The sequence below is a fragment of the Salvelinus sp. IW2-2015 genome, linkage group LG13 (assembly GCF_002910315.2).
Source record: "Salvelinus sp. IW2-2015 linkage group LG13, ASM291031v2, whole genome shotgun sequence".
Lineage (NCBI taxonomy): Eukaryota > Metazoa > Chordata > Actinopteri > Salmoniformes > Salmonidae > Salvelinus > Salvelinus sp. IW2-2015.
In genome coordinates, this window is record NC_036853.1 from 46,622,171 (window position 1) to 46,639,101 (window position 16,931).

Here is a 16,931-nt window from a genome sequence, read left to right on the forward strand (position 1 = left end):
ACTGTTGATGAGGGGAGTGGGACCTCAAACCAGCACGTTATCGTGATAGAGGTTAGTGTAATAATATTACATCAAAATTACAGTACATCAAATGTGGCCAGTTTATTTCAGAAAGGCTCCCCTCAGCTATTCACTTGCTTACATGTASATCTTCATTTATCTGCCTGTGAGACTTCACTATGCCATTGTTATCCTGTTCAACTCATGTACCGGTAATAACCTCTTCTTGTGTCAGTCTGCAGATGCCGAGGCTGCAGGTCCTGGGGTCAAGCAGGAGAGGTCTGAAGGAGAGGAGGACCCACGGCACAGCAGAGACATCCCGGCTGGAGTGCCCCCTGTGGCCACAGAGGACCCCACCACCACCACCGCTGCGCAGTCCAGAACCCGATACAGCATCACGGAGGTCAGTGGAACGCCGAACGCCGTCCTCAAGTCAGAGACAGACACCYAGACTTTAACTGTAACACAAATGCTCTTACACACAGGATCTGACCGCAGGTCAGACCCAGAGAGACTGGGGCTTGGGAGACTGGGCTGTCCTCCTGCTCCCGGCTCAGAGTACTTATCGGTATTACACCAGAGCCAGAGGCCTGTTCATTCCCGTGGGGATGGTGATGGTGATGCGTTAGACYCTGGTGTTGATGATCCATCTTGTTCTTACAKWACAGAGATGGACCCTGGCAACATATCCTTGGGTTTAGAGACACAGACTGATTTGTTTAGAGGGGACTGGAACCGGCGCAGTAATAGTGTATACTCTGAAGGGTGCCTAGATAAGAAAGGGGAGGTTATAGTCATAGATGAGGTGACTGTGAAAGTGGAGGGTGACGCTCCTCTGACATGGAATGCAGACGAGACTCATTTAGGAGAAGGACACTCACAGTGCAGCACCAATGACTTCTTAGACTACAGGGAAAGCTTAGAGACAAATCTAAATGTCGCAACCCACTCCCCTTTACACAAACTCAGGGATCGCGACCCAGTGTCCATGTCGATTGCACCTTCCGATTCACAWGGCCATGTCCTTTTCGATCAGGTATTGAACTCAAACGACAGGGCTACAGCCCAGGCTCAGGGAGGGGCAGCCACATCAGGCAATAYTAAAGAGAAACGGTTCCTCTGCATGTTCTGTAAGAAAGGCTTCAGCTGCACCCAGAAGTTGGAGATCCACCAGAGGGTCCACACAGGGGAGAAACCATTTAGCTGTACCCAGTGTCACATGTGCTTCGCCCAGGCTGGCAACCTGAAGAGGCACCAAAGGGTCCACACAGGGGAGAAACCCTACAGCTGCCCCCAGTGTGAAAAGAGGTTCTCCCACCAGCACCAACTGAAGATGCACCTGAAGGTCCACACGGGAGAGAGGCCGTTTGCCTGTAATCACTGTGGGAAGAGGTTCTCGAAGAGAGCTACCTCAGGTACACCAAAAGGAAAAAAACCATGCCACTCAATAACATAGAAAGAAAGCCTATTCCACTTGATAGACGTAACAAAGGAAACAACAGTAGTGGGTCAATTGTGCAACAGCCACAAAGTAGAGGCTCAACCTTCGCTCTGCGGTTTTGGTACCGTACGTACCACGAAGCAGCGTGAAGTGCACAAATACTTTGAAGTGCACAGATACATGCACAGATACTTTGTGACTGTGAGAGCAATTCTTGCATCACGCTCATTTCAATTTCTGCAGCTGCTGCTTGTGGCAACCTCATAACGCTGAGTCTTCCTTTTAAGAAACGAAGGGTAAATTTCATTGTTGTCTCAGAAAAGATCCACAGATGCATTTGGGAATATAATGAGAGTAACAGATTTCAGTGTTGAAGTATTCCTGTGGGTAGAATATTGCATCCAACATGCGTGTGACATATAAGCATATATAAGCCTAAATGAGTCTTCCTCATCATAGTGTTTGTACTGTAGGCCTATATGATGTTCACAAAAACGCCTGTTCATTACCTCATTCCAAACTACTTCATTTTTTTGCCCAAGACACTTATGAGAAATGAATTGCAGCTTCATCAAGTTCATGCAGATTTCTAGTTGAGACGTGTGTATGTGTGGTTTTCATATGGTTGTATTTACAAACTTGTTTATGGTTAATAAACACCAAAATGGGACTTTTCATTCTAAGACTTTCATTGAGACTCTCTTGTATACATCACATCTGATCTCACCCTATTCTGCATACACCAACAGTTGCTTTATAACCAATATACACTTACTTAAAAAGGCTGTGACGGGTCATGGAATTTTGGATGAGGTAATTGGCCTGACACATTTTTTAAGGCAACTTTTTCTCCTCTCACCTTTGCTCCGACGCCATGTTCTGCATAGAAATAGAATGAATTAGAACAGGCGTCCCCATTCAAGTCAATGATGACTAATGACAACCCCATTCAAGTAGATGACGATATACAACCCATCAAGCAATGATCGTAATAGAACATGTTGCTTGTTTCAGCAAGGAGCTACAAAAGTGTCATTGCCTTGTTTAAGAGTCCATGTAACCAGCAGAAAGGACTCAACCACACGAATGCCCGACCGTCCCATCTTCAGTCCGCTGTTCGTCCACAATTTATATATATATATACACACACACACCTGAACAGAAATACAAACGCAAACATGTAAAGTGTTGGTCCCATGTTTCATGAGCTGAAATAAAAGATCCAGAATGTTCCATATCCACAAAAAAGCTTTTTCTCTAAAATGTCTGCACATCCCTGTTAGTGAGCTTCCTCCTTTTCCAAGATAATCCAATCACCACGACAGTTGTGGCCATATCAAGAAAGCTGATTAAACAGCATGCATCCTCTACACTGGTGCACCTTGTGCTGGGACAATAAAAAGGCACTCTAAAATGTGCAGTTTGGTACACAACACAATGCCCACAGATGGCTCAAGTTAGGGAGCATGCAATTGGCATGCTGACTGCAGGAATGTCCACCACCGCTGTTCCAGAAGCACTGAATGTTATTTCTCTACCCACGTTGGTTTAGAGAATTTGGAGTACGTCCAACGGCCTCACAACCGCAGACCCACTTGTATGGCTGTTGTGTGGCGAGCTGGTTGCTTGATGTCAACGTTTAACAGGAGTGCCCATGGTGACGTGGGGTGACATAGGCAGCCATACGCTACAGACAACGAAGACAATTGCATTTAGCCACACTTATTTATGTCCACCATGATGGGTTTAACAACAATGAAAGCATTCTGTAATTACCAGTATAGGACTCAGTAGTCGGGGATGGGTAAACACTCCATGTTGAACGTGTGTTTATTATCCATGTGTACGTACCTGAGGGTATCCTACGAACAGGTTTGAGGAGTAGTGAGTAACTTTGATCAACTCTTAGCTTCAACTCGCGGATAAACCAGTCACCTTTTAGTCAGGTACATTCTATGGCAACGACGATCTTCAGAACTAACCTGCTTCCGGCAGGCTAACTCAGGGCTAACTCCATTTATCCTGAATGAAGTGTCTGAGCTGCGAGTTGAGAAACAATTAATTCACGATTACCTCCCTCTCGCAAAGACTGCATCATCACCCCTTCATTTGAGTAAGAAGATTTAAATATTTTATAATCAAACGTTTTTTGCGTGTTAAAAAAGAGTAACATGTTAAAATACCTGTGACATTATTTAGTAATGACAGAATGCATTTGAAACTTCACAGCACAGTAAAACTTCTGTTGAAAAAAGGAAACGACGCATTAGACGCAAGTAATAAAATGACGACGGCACTTTCTAAAATCCACATTTCACACCATATCGTGCTGGATTTGCAGATAACATTTTCCTTCTTTGATTTTGGCATAAAATCTAATATGGCACTGACTTTCCCATGGATTGATGTTTTAACATTTCTCGATGAAGAGTTCGGCGTTCGACTAGCCATGAGCGACATTCACGTGCACTTACAAGCCTGCTAGAGTTAGCGCGCGCGGCATGGATGGAATGCGCAATATCCACGCGTCCGTAGTACTGATGAAGCCTGAGCTGGAATGTGAATCTGGTTAGCTTTAGAAAACCCTGAGTAGATCTAGCTGGCTTCGTATGATACACCTCTGAGGGAGTGTGATGTCTGGTTAATCTGCATCACTTGTCTCTTCCAGGATGAGGAGGATCCAGAAGTGCTGCTGGTGAAGGTGGAGGGGTTATGAGGCAGACGGTCGGAACCCTGAGAGGACCATGGTCATGGAGGACAACCAGACTACACCTCCTCCTGAACCCACAGAGGAACCAGCTGAGCAGCACAGGACCACACACAGTCTCACTGAGGTGAGCCCACTGAACTACTGTCTGAATGGTATTAGTTCAGGGCCTGTATCCACAAAGCCTCTCAGAGCAGGAGTGCCGATCTAGGATCAGTTTTACCTTTTAGATCGTAATGAATAAAGATTATGTAGACAGGTGGGGACCTGATCCTCGATCAGCACTACTCTGAGACTCTTTGTTGAGCCTGTATCCATAAAGCGTCTCCGTGTAGAAAATTGGTCGTACGTGCTAAGAGACATTTTACTCTTATGGGTAAAAATAAAAGCTATGCATGAAACCTCTCTAGTCATATGAATCCCACCCAGCCGACAAACATTTAGGACACCTCATGAGATGTCCTAACCAGTTAAGCGTTATCAGCAGGTGTCTTGATAATAGGAAAAGGCAGTGAGTCAAGGGTTCCTGCTCCATAGACAGGCAATTGCTTTAGAGTTGTTAATTTTGTTTGTTGATTTTTCTATATGATCAATCCATACATGATCMAGACTTACATGCAACAGTATCTCTTGTGCTTTTGACAATGATTTCACATGATATGCCTAAAGATGATTTAATTACCTACATTATGTTATTTCAAGTTATCCCTTTGGAGKTTAACATCAAYCTGCTCAAAAATATGCCTGAGCCTTTAATGGAGGGAGCACTTGTGTTTGATAGTGTCAATCACTCGAGACTGACACTTTTTTGGGCTAATTGAGAATTGAGATGATCAGAGCGCACTTGTATCCCAATTGGAACTAGTCAATATTCTAAAACCAGTGCTTAATTTGAGGAACAGGATCCGGCATCTCTCCGTTTTGGACTGTTTTGTTCCAGAACCTTGAAGAGGAGTGAGACAATATTCCACAAATCAATCAATCAACAGCCTGATCAACTCTATGCAAAGGAGATGTGTTGCAAAGTTTATTCATGCCAACATATTAAGCAAGAATTATGTCATGACTCTCCTGACAGTGGATCAAAGGACKCATCAGCTAGGCAAATGTTTGAAGATAGCCAGACCCCCTCTCTCCCACAGAAGAGGGGAAGGGGGGCTGTGCCGGTCTTGACACCTTAACACTGTCGTAAATTTAAGCAGGAGGGAACTTTCCCTCTCTGGCTTTCAGTATCCACCAAAGAAAGGCCTTTYTCCACAGAAGACCTTTTGGCCGCCGCCAAAAACTCGATTGGCCAAAGAGTGAACTTTGGAACAATAATCATAAGATAAGAATGGTCGGCGGGGATCTAAAGAATAATCATATTGTTTATTAGTTTGTGATGTCATTAAGGATGGTATAACAAAGTAACAGTAAATCTGAAAGTGTAAGCATTCTGTATCAACTTTACATCTAAATGTTGTATAAAATATATGATTACATATGAGAATACTTGTGAATATAGCAATGGGATTTTAGCCTTCTAAATGAGAATTGTTTTCATATAAACTTGTGCCCAGTCAGTAAGCACACCCAAGTGAGCACAGACATTGTGTCTGCGTGATGGAACGCCCCCTTTTTACCCGAGGATAAAAGCCTTGGTAACGAAATGTACATTATGCCGGGTTGTTGCTGGCGTGTAAAGTGGTCGGGAGCCTGAACCTGAATAATCAATCTTGAGACCAAGTAGACGGACGGTGAGCCGGACGTTACGAATGGTTGAAACTACCAGACCAGACAGCGTMGAGCYGTGGCTACACGGCTGAAAATGGTGAGACCAGTACATTGACGGGTTACTACTGGCGTGTAAAGTGGTRGGGAGCTGAACCCTGAATYATCAACCATTGAGACCAWAAGACGTGAGACCGTGGTCCACATGTTGAAATAGTTAGAAACTCTCAACCTAAACACAAGATGAGAAGATAACCTCCACTACGCGACCAGAAACATTCACAATCTGCAGCTGTGGCATGTAAAGGTGGTCCTAGACTTTGACTAAAGAACAAGGTTGGAAGGAAGAAACCCCATCCAGCCGATCTTGGTACATCTGAAGTATCTGTTCTAACAACCACTCCACTACCAGATAAGCTCTACAAAGGACATTGTGACCTCTGGTGGACAACCAGTCTTTACATCCTCGACAACTTCACCATAGGACCCATCGAGTTCAACAGAGATAGACGACGATCAAGGACAGCTATGCGTAAATATATTGCATTTCTAATCTGAATGAGCGGTAGTCAGGGTGCTAGTATTCGTATTTCCGTGAGCATAGCTTCCAAATGTAACAATGATAGTTGAACTCCCTTTCCCTCTCTTTCATCCCTCATCTTTTATAACCAAACGGTAATGCTTTGTTAGTCCACTAGGGACCTGTTTTCATTGTATTACGTTAGTAATCAATAACCTATACCGTGTGTGTTTGTTTATGTATGTGTTATTATTTAGTTAGTAAATAAATAATTAAGCCAATTTGTGTATTGCTGATTCATCAATAAGGTTAGGGTTCTTGCAGATATCAAGGAGTATGCGACTGTCACATGTGCTCCTTCTCCGGCCTCTAGGTCACCAGGCTGCTCGTTGTGGCGCACACCTGCCACCATCATTATGCGCACCTGCACATCTTCAGACTCACCTAGACTCCATCACCTCCCTGATTACCTTCCCTATATGTGTCACTCCCTTTGGTTCCTTACCCYGGTGTTTTCCTTACCCAGTTTTTGTTTCTATTCCAGTGTCATGTTTGTGTTTCTTGTTTTGTATTTAGTTGCATTTATTTACTAAAACACTCACTCCCTGAACTTGCTTCCCGATTCTCAGCGCACTCGTTACATAAACACGCCTCACCTAAGGGAAGCATCAGGGAGTGTTTTTTGTGTCAGGTGGAATGATGTTGGGTCTGGGAGCCGCTACGGGCTCCTCAGCCGGTTTGCCGGGCTTCTCAGCCGGTTTGCGGGGCTCAGCCAGCTCGCCGGGCTCCCCTGCCTCCTCGCCGGGCTCCCCTGCCTCCTCGCCGGGCTCCCCTGCCTCAGCCGGTCTGTCGGGTTCCCGCGACCCAGCCGGCAACAGGTACCCGCGCATCAGCAGGGGTGACTGGTCCGCTCCTGATTGCTGGGATCGTCCCTTGAGTTGGCGTTCTGCGGCTGGAGCCGAACGCGCCGGGGAGAGGGTACCGTCAGGTATGCTTTCTCTCCGGCGCTCTAGGTCGCCATGCTCCTGCGTCTCAGCTGGATTGACAGGTTTCCCGTGCCTCAGCAGAGGTGACCGGTCCGCTCCTGATCCCCGGGATCGTCATTTTGGTTGGCGTCCTGCYGCAGAGACCMRACATCGGGGAGGGGGTACTGTCACGTGTGCTCCCTCTCCGGCCTCTAGGTCACCAGGCTGCTCGTTATGGCGCACACCTGTCACCATCGTTACGCGGAACTTCAGACTCAACTGGACTCCATCACCTCCCTGATTACCTTCACTATATGTCATTCCCTTTGGTTCCTTACCCAGGRGTTTTTGTTTCTGTTCCAGTGTCATGTCTGTGCATTGTTTGTGTTTCTTGTRTTGTATTTAGTTGCGTTTATTTAATAAATCACTCACTCCCTGAACTTGCTTCCCGACTCTCAGCGCACTCGTTACAGTGACATTCAGAATGAGACTGATGAGGTAATGATTAATAAACGGCTGTTATTGATATATAGATATCTTTAGAGTTTAAGTCGGGAGATAGTAACTCGTTAAACAACTTTTCCCATGGTGCCCCAAATTCCTAATYAGTTAATGGTTACATGATTAATTTAATTGAGTAACAATTAAACATAGTTATTTGATTCAATAAATAACAGTCATCACATTAATGATAGTTACGTCACGACAATTAAGAGTAGGCAAAGTGATTGCGTCAGCCGGAAATTATACCAAACATTTTACATTTGCAACATTTGATGTACAGTCACATTCACCGTGGTTTTCTGAAGCTTGCTATAGAGTTCAAAACTGGCGATGCCTCATCACGATCGTTTKAAATGATGGGGAATAAGCATCGTCAATAAGCATCATCACTATCTTTCCTTTGCGGTAACTCAAACTGTCGTGATTACCAGCTGAGAAACTTTTATGAGTTTATTTTACTCCTGGCTCAGAGTTTGTCTGGGCAGTGTCTTAACATCATCCTTAAACCTACTCTGAMATGTTTTCTGTTGTTGTTGTCTTAAAACAGGTTTTAACAGGASTCCTAAGACCTTTTCTGAGATGGTTTGTGGATAAGGCCCTGTTCTTGATKKATTTTGTCTTWAGTGTGGGACCATGCCTTTGAATGATCAAACAATTAATGAGTCAAGTAATCAAATCAACTAACATGTTTACATAGTACTCATAACAATCCCTCATTGCCCAATCAGAAGATGCTCCATAGCAGGGTGCTCACATCAGATTTCTTGATCCAACATCCTCTCACTCTGTATCTCTTACAGTCAGTAGACATGGAGAATGGGAAGCCTGATCTGCTGCTAGTCAAAGAGGAGACGATAGAGGACGGACCAGAGAGCATTAACCTGCTGAGTGGACTAAAGATGGGAGAGCAAGGTAAGGAAGACATACAGTTTATTAGGTAAACCACCCCATTCACAAAATGGTTTGCTCCTACAGACAGTGATTCACGTGGCCGTGGCWTGCTATATAAAGCAGGTAGACAGGCACCGAGGCATTCAGTTACGGTTTGATTGAACGTTAGAATGGGAAAAATGAGTGACTTAAGTGTGGTATGATTGTCAGGCCAGGTGCGCCGGTTCCAGTATCTCAGAAACATCCGGCCTCCTGGGCTTTTCACGCACAACATTGTCTAGGGTTTACTGAGAATGTGCGACAAAGAAAAAACAGCCAATCAGTGGTAGTCCTGTGGGTGAAAAAACGGCTTGTCGAGGGAGAACGTCAAGAATCGTGCAAGCTAGCAGGCAAAAAATGCTGCAGTACAACAGTGCTGTGCAGAACYGCATCTCGGAACGCACAACAGGCTATTACAGCAGATTACCACACCAGGTTCCACTCCTATCAGCTAAAAACAAGAAGCGGCTCCAGTGGGCATGCGATCACCTACACTGGACAATTGAGGAGTGAAAAAACATTGGCTGGTCCGCCGAATCCCGGTTCCTGTTGCGTCAGGATTTGGCGTAGGCAGCATGAATCCAGGGCCCCATACTGCCTGGTGTCAATTGTACAGGCTGGTGGTGTAATGGGGTAGGGAATGTTTTCCTGGCACGTTAGGTCCCTTGATGCCAATTAAGCAATGTTTGTACGCCACAGCGTATCTGTAGCTGTTCTGGAGGAAGAGGTGGGTCCAACCCGGTACTAAATGGGTGCACCTAATAAACTGGCCAATGAGTATATAGCCTACATATAYGAATAGATCTTCAATGGGAATAGTAATGRGCCTTTTAAAAATATTTGTTTATATATCGTTTATTCGCCGTTAGTCAGCACCTCCTCTCAAAATACGTTTTCTGGGTGTGCTGCAGCTCATGTTTTTTATTCTACATAATGTATGAACTTGACCAGGTAATTGACTCAAACGCCATATGTAGAGTTTTCTCTGCCATGTTTGTAAAGTCTATTTTCTAACCTCTTCCTTCAGGTGGTTGGCTGGAGGCTAACAGAGGAGACTGGCCGACCATCTTGGATTCCCAGACCCAGACGGGTGCAGCCAAGGGCCCAGGGGACGACATCACTGAGCAGGCCAGGACCAGAGGCGACATAGTGGAGGTCAGTGGATGGGACAGCGTTCTCAACTCTGGGCTGGTGAACAACCCTGTTAACCACAACCAGAAACAGACAGTTGAACACAGAACAACAACCAAACTTAATCTCCATGACAACAGACTGGCTGAGACCAGGGCGAGGCGTAGATTTGGAGGTGTCCGTAAGCGGCAGGAGAGAACAGACTCCGACTTGGCTAGCGATGCTCCGTCCTGCTCCTATAGTTGTGATTCAGAGAGACTGATGGCATCTCAGGTTAACCCCCTAACAGGTGCTGCCTTCAGCCTGCCTTCTATAGGATCTATCAACTGGAACATGGACCCTGGGACAACACAGACACTCCCTGGCCGTCRTCCTCACACTCTCCTAATGTTAAACCAGACCTCAGACAATGCCAGTGCCTCAACACTAAATTGCTARACAAGCCCATTGACAAATTACAGCAGTAGAGATGGAATCTGTGGGAAACCCTTCAGTTTCCCCAAACAGGTAGAGATTCACACAGGYGAGAAACCYTTTGGCTGCCAACTGTGCCGGGCCAGTTTTTCACACTTGTTCAACCTGAAGAGGCACCAAAGGGTCCACACAGGGGAGAAACCCTTCAATTGCCCCCAGTGTGAYAAGAGGTTCTCCCACCAGCACCAGCTGAAGATGCACCTGAAGGTCCACACGGGAGAGAGGCCGTTTGCCTGTACACACTGCGGGAAGAGGTTCTCAGAGAGGAGCTACCTCAGGATACACCAGAAGAAAATGCACACAGCCCATGTATAGAGTATAGTGACTTGTAATGTAGTACTAGTTAGTTTGTAGTTAGTTATGTTGGTTTAGGATGTAGTAGGAAACTGGATGAGGTGAACTGTGGAAAGAATGATTATGATGTGGCAGAGTAGATGATATGGTGATGGTTGGTGTGATGGTGTCTGTAAAAATGATTCACTAATGAAAAGTGACAACCATGTCCTGTTGTTTTATAATGAGATGATAGTGCCTTAATTCAGGTTTATTTGACATGAAGCAATGTGTAAATATGTTCATATTTAGTWATTTTTGTGTTTTTAATATTTACTTTATCAACTCTTTTGTTTTTGATAACATCAAGTTTTTTATTGCAAATGTCAAGCACTTTAGAGCCAAGGATTTGCAGATCGACTGACAGGTTAACACTTTTAGGCTTAGCCAGCTTTTGTTTGAAAAATGCATCCGGACACAGTACAATCTTTTTGGTTTCACCTTTGGTATGCTAATTCCAGATCCTTTGAGAACAAATTTCAGTCGTCGCCTGAAGCGTGAGAGGAATGGGAGACAAAGGAATCCAACAGTGCTGAGGCAGAGGCTCGTAAAGAGGACGACTGGCTACTATTCTGAACTGTGTGTGGTGCGCTTTCTGGGCCCAGAGCTGCTGAAGCATCAGCCAAGTGGGTGTTACACAGAGTGGATGAGGGGAAAGGCTTACCCTTTACAAGATCATCAGCAGACACCATTCTCTGACCAGCTCTCTCTGATCAAGCCATGAACTGACCTCTCCATCTTCAGAGGATGCCGCTTTCAAAGACTTGGTTGACCCGTCATGATATATTGCGTGTTGTTTTTTTGCTCTTGAAGCGCTTTGAGATTCTATGAAAAGTGCTCTAGAAATGTAATACATTATTATTAATGCTGAACCTTTTACAAAGTATTCTAAAATGAATTGCGTCAAAGCGATGTGTACCAGATTTACAGAAAAGTAAATATAGTGAAGTTATTCTACTCATCACATGTATTGTTTTGTGCAATAAAAGTAATGTACTTCACGTTATGTGAGTGTATGACCATTTTGTTGAAATTAAATACCAAATTGACTGTGATTGACTTGGTTATTTTTTTAATCATTTCAGGGACTGAGTTTCCCTTATGTCAGTCGAATCACACATTTTGATTTTTTTTTTTACTCCAATGGCTTCATATTGTTAGGTACTTGAATCACAGTGTTAGAGATGGGCTTGACTGTGGTTAACATTTTATAATATCATGTCTTGTTTCTGTGTCTCAGTAAAGAGTTTCTTATATAACCTTTACATGTCTTCTGTTATTTGTGTTTACAGTCTGCGCAGTCCGAGGACCTGCTGATATCCGGTGTTGCTGGGGGAGAGACTGGACCTCTGAAGCGGCTGGTTCACAAACCCTGGCGCCAGATTAGAACTCTGGATCAGGAGCCATCGCTCTTCCTTCCCGAGTCAGAACCAGGACCGAACAGTGAGGGACAGACACTCCAGCACAATCAGTGGACAGGGGGARTGAACAACCTCAGTCCTGGTGGTCATCAGAGAGACAGAGGCTCCAGTCAGGGATCCAGCCTGCAGCCCAGACTTTTCTCTTCACAGTCTCAGTGCAGGGATGAAGCAGGGCCTGATAGAGATAGACCCTCCTGTTCCTATGATACAAACACCACAGTATCCATGATGAACAGAGCAGGTCACCCTGGGCTTCAGCCTTCACACAGAGTGGTGGGAGACCCCCCTGGTGGGAGTCTAACAGGAAGTCTGTCTTCTCCTTCAGGATCTTGTATAATGCCTGGTGACTGGGTTCATAGAAAGCCTGGGTCTAGCCTTCCTCAGTTACCTCAGGGTTACCCCACCAATACAGACAGGGTCAGGATGGGTGTTCACAACGATAGGTACCTAGCCTATAACACAGCACACAATCCCAACAACACCCAAACAATGGCTAGAGGTCAAGGAGGGAGCTCAAAGACTAACCACCTGAGGGTGACTCCTGCTTCTACCTCCTCTGGTGTCATTGGGTCACAACGTGGGAGGCTGAGCGTTAGGACAGACGCTGATAAGCCGTACGCCTGCCCCACGTGTGGGAGGCGCTTTGCTAAGGTGAAATATGTCAAGCAGCACCAGACCGTTCACACCAATGAGAGGCCCTTCAAGTGCAAACTATGTTACAAGAGCTTCTCCCGCCTGAGTAACCTTATCAGACATAGGAGTGTTCACAACGAGGAGAAATCGTAGCAGTGWGGCTTGAGACATACACAGGGAACCATTTTTTAGCTGAAATATTAAAGTTATGTAAAGTAGTGCCAGGCTGTATATCATATTTTACTATATACCGGTATTGATGCATGGACTGGTTTGAGTTTTTACTTTGTATAACGGTGTTTCAATGTTTGGTTTGATAAACGTGTTAAGCCACTCTGTTGAGTGTAATGTCCGTTTATAGTTTATTCCGTTTGCTACTTGAGTTGTCTCCCTCAACTTCCACACACCAAGTCCTGCACTCGGTGACACTTAATGAGAGCATTGCTGCTACCACAAGTCACAACCACTTACAGTGACAGTCTGCGTGGTCAATGCTGCAGCGCATTCTATAATTGCACTATTAGTTTGTATCTTACTGACTGCAAACAGTTATTTTGTATTTTCTTAGCAAGCTGTGGCTAAAATAAATCGTTTTAGCTAATGCTAATCGCTAGCGAAATGTACCTAGTCAGAGCAAACGTAGCTATCTAGCTAATACAGCCMGATACCTGGTGTAGGCCTAGGTCAGCATGTTTGTGCAACGGTATATCCTAAATCAGAGAGGAATAGACAAAGCATAAATATTTTATCTACATCCAAGCTACAGTAATAGAAAACATTTAATGTAACATTAATTAGGGTTCAATGGGAAACACTGATTCCTACCCTGTCACAATAACCCCTCCCTGGCTTTTTCATTCGTTATGTCAACCACTGCATTCAGAGTGACCACTATATTCCAGCTTTTGGTTGACGTTTCATTAAACAGTTTAAAACCATCAGAATGGACAAAGCAAAGCCCCATTTAAAAAGGGGCTGCAGGGTAGCGTTGGACTAGTAACCGAAAGGTTGCAAGTTCGAATTCCCGAGCAGACAAGGTACAAATCTGTCGTTCTGCCCCTGAACAAGGCATTTAACCCACTGTTCCTAGGCCGTCATTGAAAATAAGAYTTTGTTKTTTAACTGACTTGCCTATTTAAAAAWTAAACACTTAAAAGCCCCCCCATAATAAGTGATAAAATGTTAATGACAAATCATGTCCTATTTATACGTTTCCATCTTATTTGTTTGTCATTTAGAATTAAACATTTTCTTCGAACCGATAAGGTTTCTGTTCTGCCACCGATAGGAATCTAGCCAACCATTCTTTTAAGGCAATTTACGGCTTTGAGTTTGAAATGTTTTCAACTAGATTCCACAAACCAAAGTTCAAAAATTGTCTCTATCATAAAAATGCCTTGAAACGTGCTTTGGTCTAATTAAGGATTAGGACACTAATGCTTAGCGTTAGGGTTAGGTTTGAAAATCAAATGTAAGAGAAATAGGCAGCTTTTCAAACCATAATATGACTTTTGAAGCTGTGTACGCTAGTGAAGGACCCCTTGAAATATACTAATTGTGAAAAGTTTGATGTATAACGTAATAAGCTTAACCGTATGTCAATGAACAGCAACGCATACCTTTTTTTCATTTTGCCACACCCTTTGAGCTATGACGCCAACCAATAATATCCTTTCTCTTCAGTGAAACGAAAGTAAACAGTGACCAAGAACACAATACATTGTMTTTAATTGATAGACGTTTATTAACGACATGGAACTCAAAATTTGACTAATTTAATTGCCCCGCATCACATACTTACCCCATGTAGTCTTTCATTCGCGTTGGAGACGGGACTTGGTTGATAAGGGTTATCTAGGTAAGGCTAGCTACTTTACCTGCTAACAATGGCTAACTGTATGGTTTTTCACACTCAAATAGCCTCCATCATGGAAGTGCTAGCGAATGCAGCCGTGACAGATATCTGTAAACTRGTAGACGACGACTATGCAGTGTTTCGTTTGGAAATAACTCAAAGCCAGAAAGAAAACAGGGSATTGCGGAGGAAACTACAGCTACTGGAAATGAAGATGGCACGGGAGCGCGCAGAGAGGACAACGAGAGAGCGCGTTCTCGCCAGTCGTCCCAGTAGTGTCAAGATCCTCGACCGATACAGAGGAATGGCAAAAGGTACTTTTTGCAGAAGACTGCGGGGCKTGTCGCCCGGTTCCCTTCAGCACTTACGTTCCGATGTGTTACCCAGAACTGGGTCTCGGTCAGTTTTGGGATAGTAGGCAATACTTCCCCTGATTACTAAGCGATTTTGCACCATTTTTTGTATTTTACCAGCAGGCAGATCAAWTAAGAACAAATTARTCTTGCACAAAGACAAACACTATTCTAAKCAGATTCTTGATTTAATGAATTTCATATTACTTTATACAATTAAATAATGTTTTGCATGGAACATAATACATTGATCGATAAATATAATATCAAGAAGTTATGACAAGTGTTACCTTACATCCTTGCCAATTGTAGARGGCCAATAGTGTACAATATAGTGTTGAGTATTTATAGTACATAACTTAACCACCCCTTTTCCCCCCAATTACTCTCTTACATGAAGGACATCTCACTGGAGGCCACAGGAGCTTTGTGAAGCCAGCGGGACACAACGTGTGGAGAGATGACCAACCCATATCTATAGATGAGGGGAGTGGAACCTCAACCCAGCATGTTATCGTGATAGAGGTTAGTGTCATAGTGTGCCATAAAACATTTAAGGACAGCAAATGTGGCGTGTTTGTTTAAAAAAAAGTTCCCCTCAGCTATTCACTGTCTTACATGTACATCCTTATTTATCTGCCATAGGGGAGCTTGTGAGACTTCCCTATGAAATTGTTATCCAATTCAACTCATGTACCAATAATAACCTCCTCTCTTCTTGTGTCAGTCTGCAGATGCAGAGGCTGCAGGTCCTGGGGTCAAGCWGGAGAGGTCTGAAGGAGAGGAGGACCCAAGGCACAGCAGAGACATCCAGACTGGAGCAGCGGCTGGGGTAGTGCCCCTTGTAGTTAGGAAAGACCTTGCCGCCGCACCCCAGGCCAGGACACGACGCAGCATCACAGAGGTCAGTTCAARGCCATCCTCGAGACAGACCCAGAGACTAACTTTAACACACAGGCTCTTACACACAGGATCTGACCACAGATCAGACCCAGAGAGATTGGGGCCGGGGAGACTGGGCTGTCCTCCTGTTCCTGGCTCAGAGTATTTACCACTATTTCACCAAAGCCAGAGGATGGTTCATTCCCGTAGAGATGGTGGTGGTGACGATCTGTCTTGTTCTGACACTACAAAGATGGACCCTGMCAACATATCCTTAGGTTTAGAGCAGAGATGGGCAACTGCCGGCCAGCATATCAATTTCCAAAAACGGATAAATAAAATAAAAAATGCTAACTCAGTCTGGGTCTCAACTTAATGTTGCGATTTAGAATACACAAGATGCAATTTCGAAATTTGGTTGTGCATCAGCAGTTTCTCTTATGTCAGTCACTGACAGCCGCTTAATCAGCCAATGTCAGCTGACATTTTTAAGAGTGGACTAAGATTGGTAAATTACTCCAGCCAGCTATCTAAACGTGTAGCAATCATGGTCAAATTACCAATTGGCATTGAAATGTAGTTAACAATTTGCAAATCTGTCTCTCCACCCCATCGCAAAATGTGTAGAGTCAGGATCGAGACCCAGTGTCCACGTCAATGGTACCATTCACACAGCCCTGTCGTCTTCATTTCGATATTGAACTACAATTTTCATTGTTGTCAGCGAAAAGTAAGATTTCAGTTGATTATGATATCATCGATGATATATAAAACATTAGGAACACCTTTGCACCCCCTTTTGCCCTAGAACAGCCTAAATTTGTCTGGCATGGACTCTACAAGGTGTCGAACAGGGGGTTGGCCATGTTGACCACAGTTGTGTCAAGTTGCCGGTTGTCCTTTTGGTGGTTGGACCATTCTGATACACATGGAAAACTGTTGAGCATGAAAAACCCAGCAGCATTGCAGTTCCTTGACACTTAAAAACTGGTTGCGCCTGGACCTACTGTCATACCCCGTTCAAAGGGACGTAAGTATTTTGTCTTGCCTATTCACACTCTGAATTGGCTCA

At 44.3% G+C, this 16,931-nt stretch overlaps 1 pseudogene; it reads left to right on the plus strand.

Moving 5' to 3' along the window:
* The window catches only part of LOC112081208 (zinc finger protein Xfin-like), a 76,637-nt pseudogene that overhangs the window by 32,197 nt on the left and 27,509 nt on the right, over positions 1 to 16,931 (plus strand).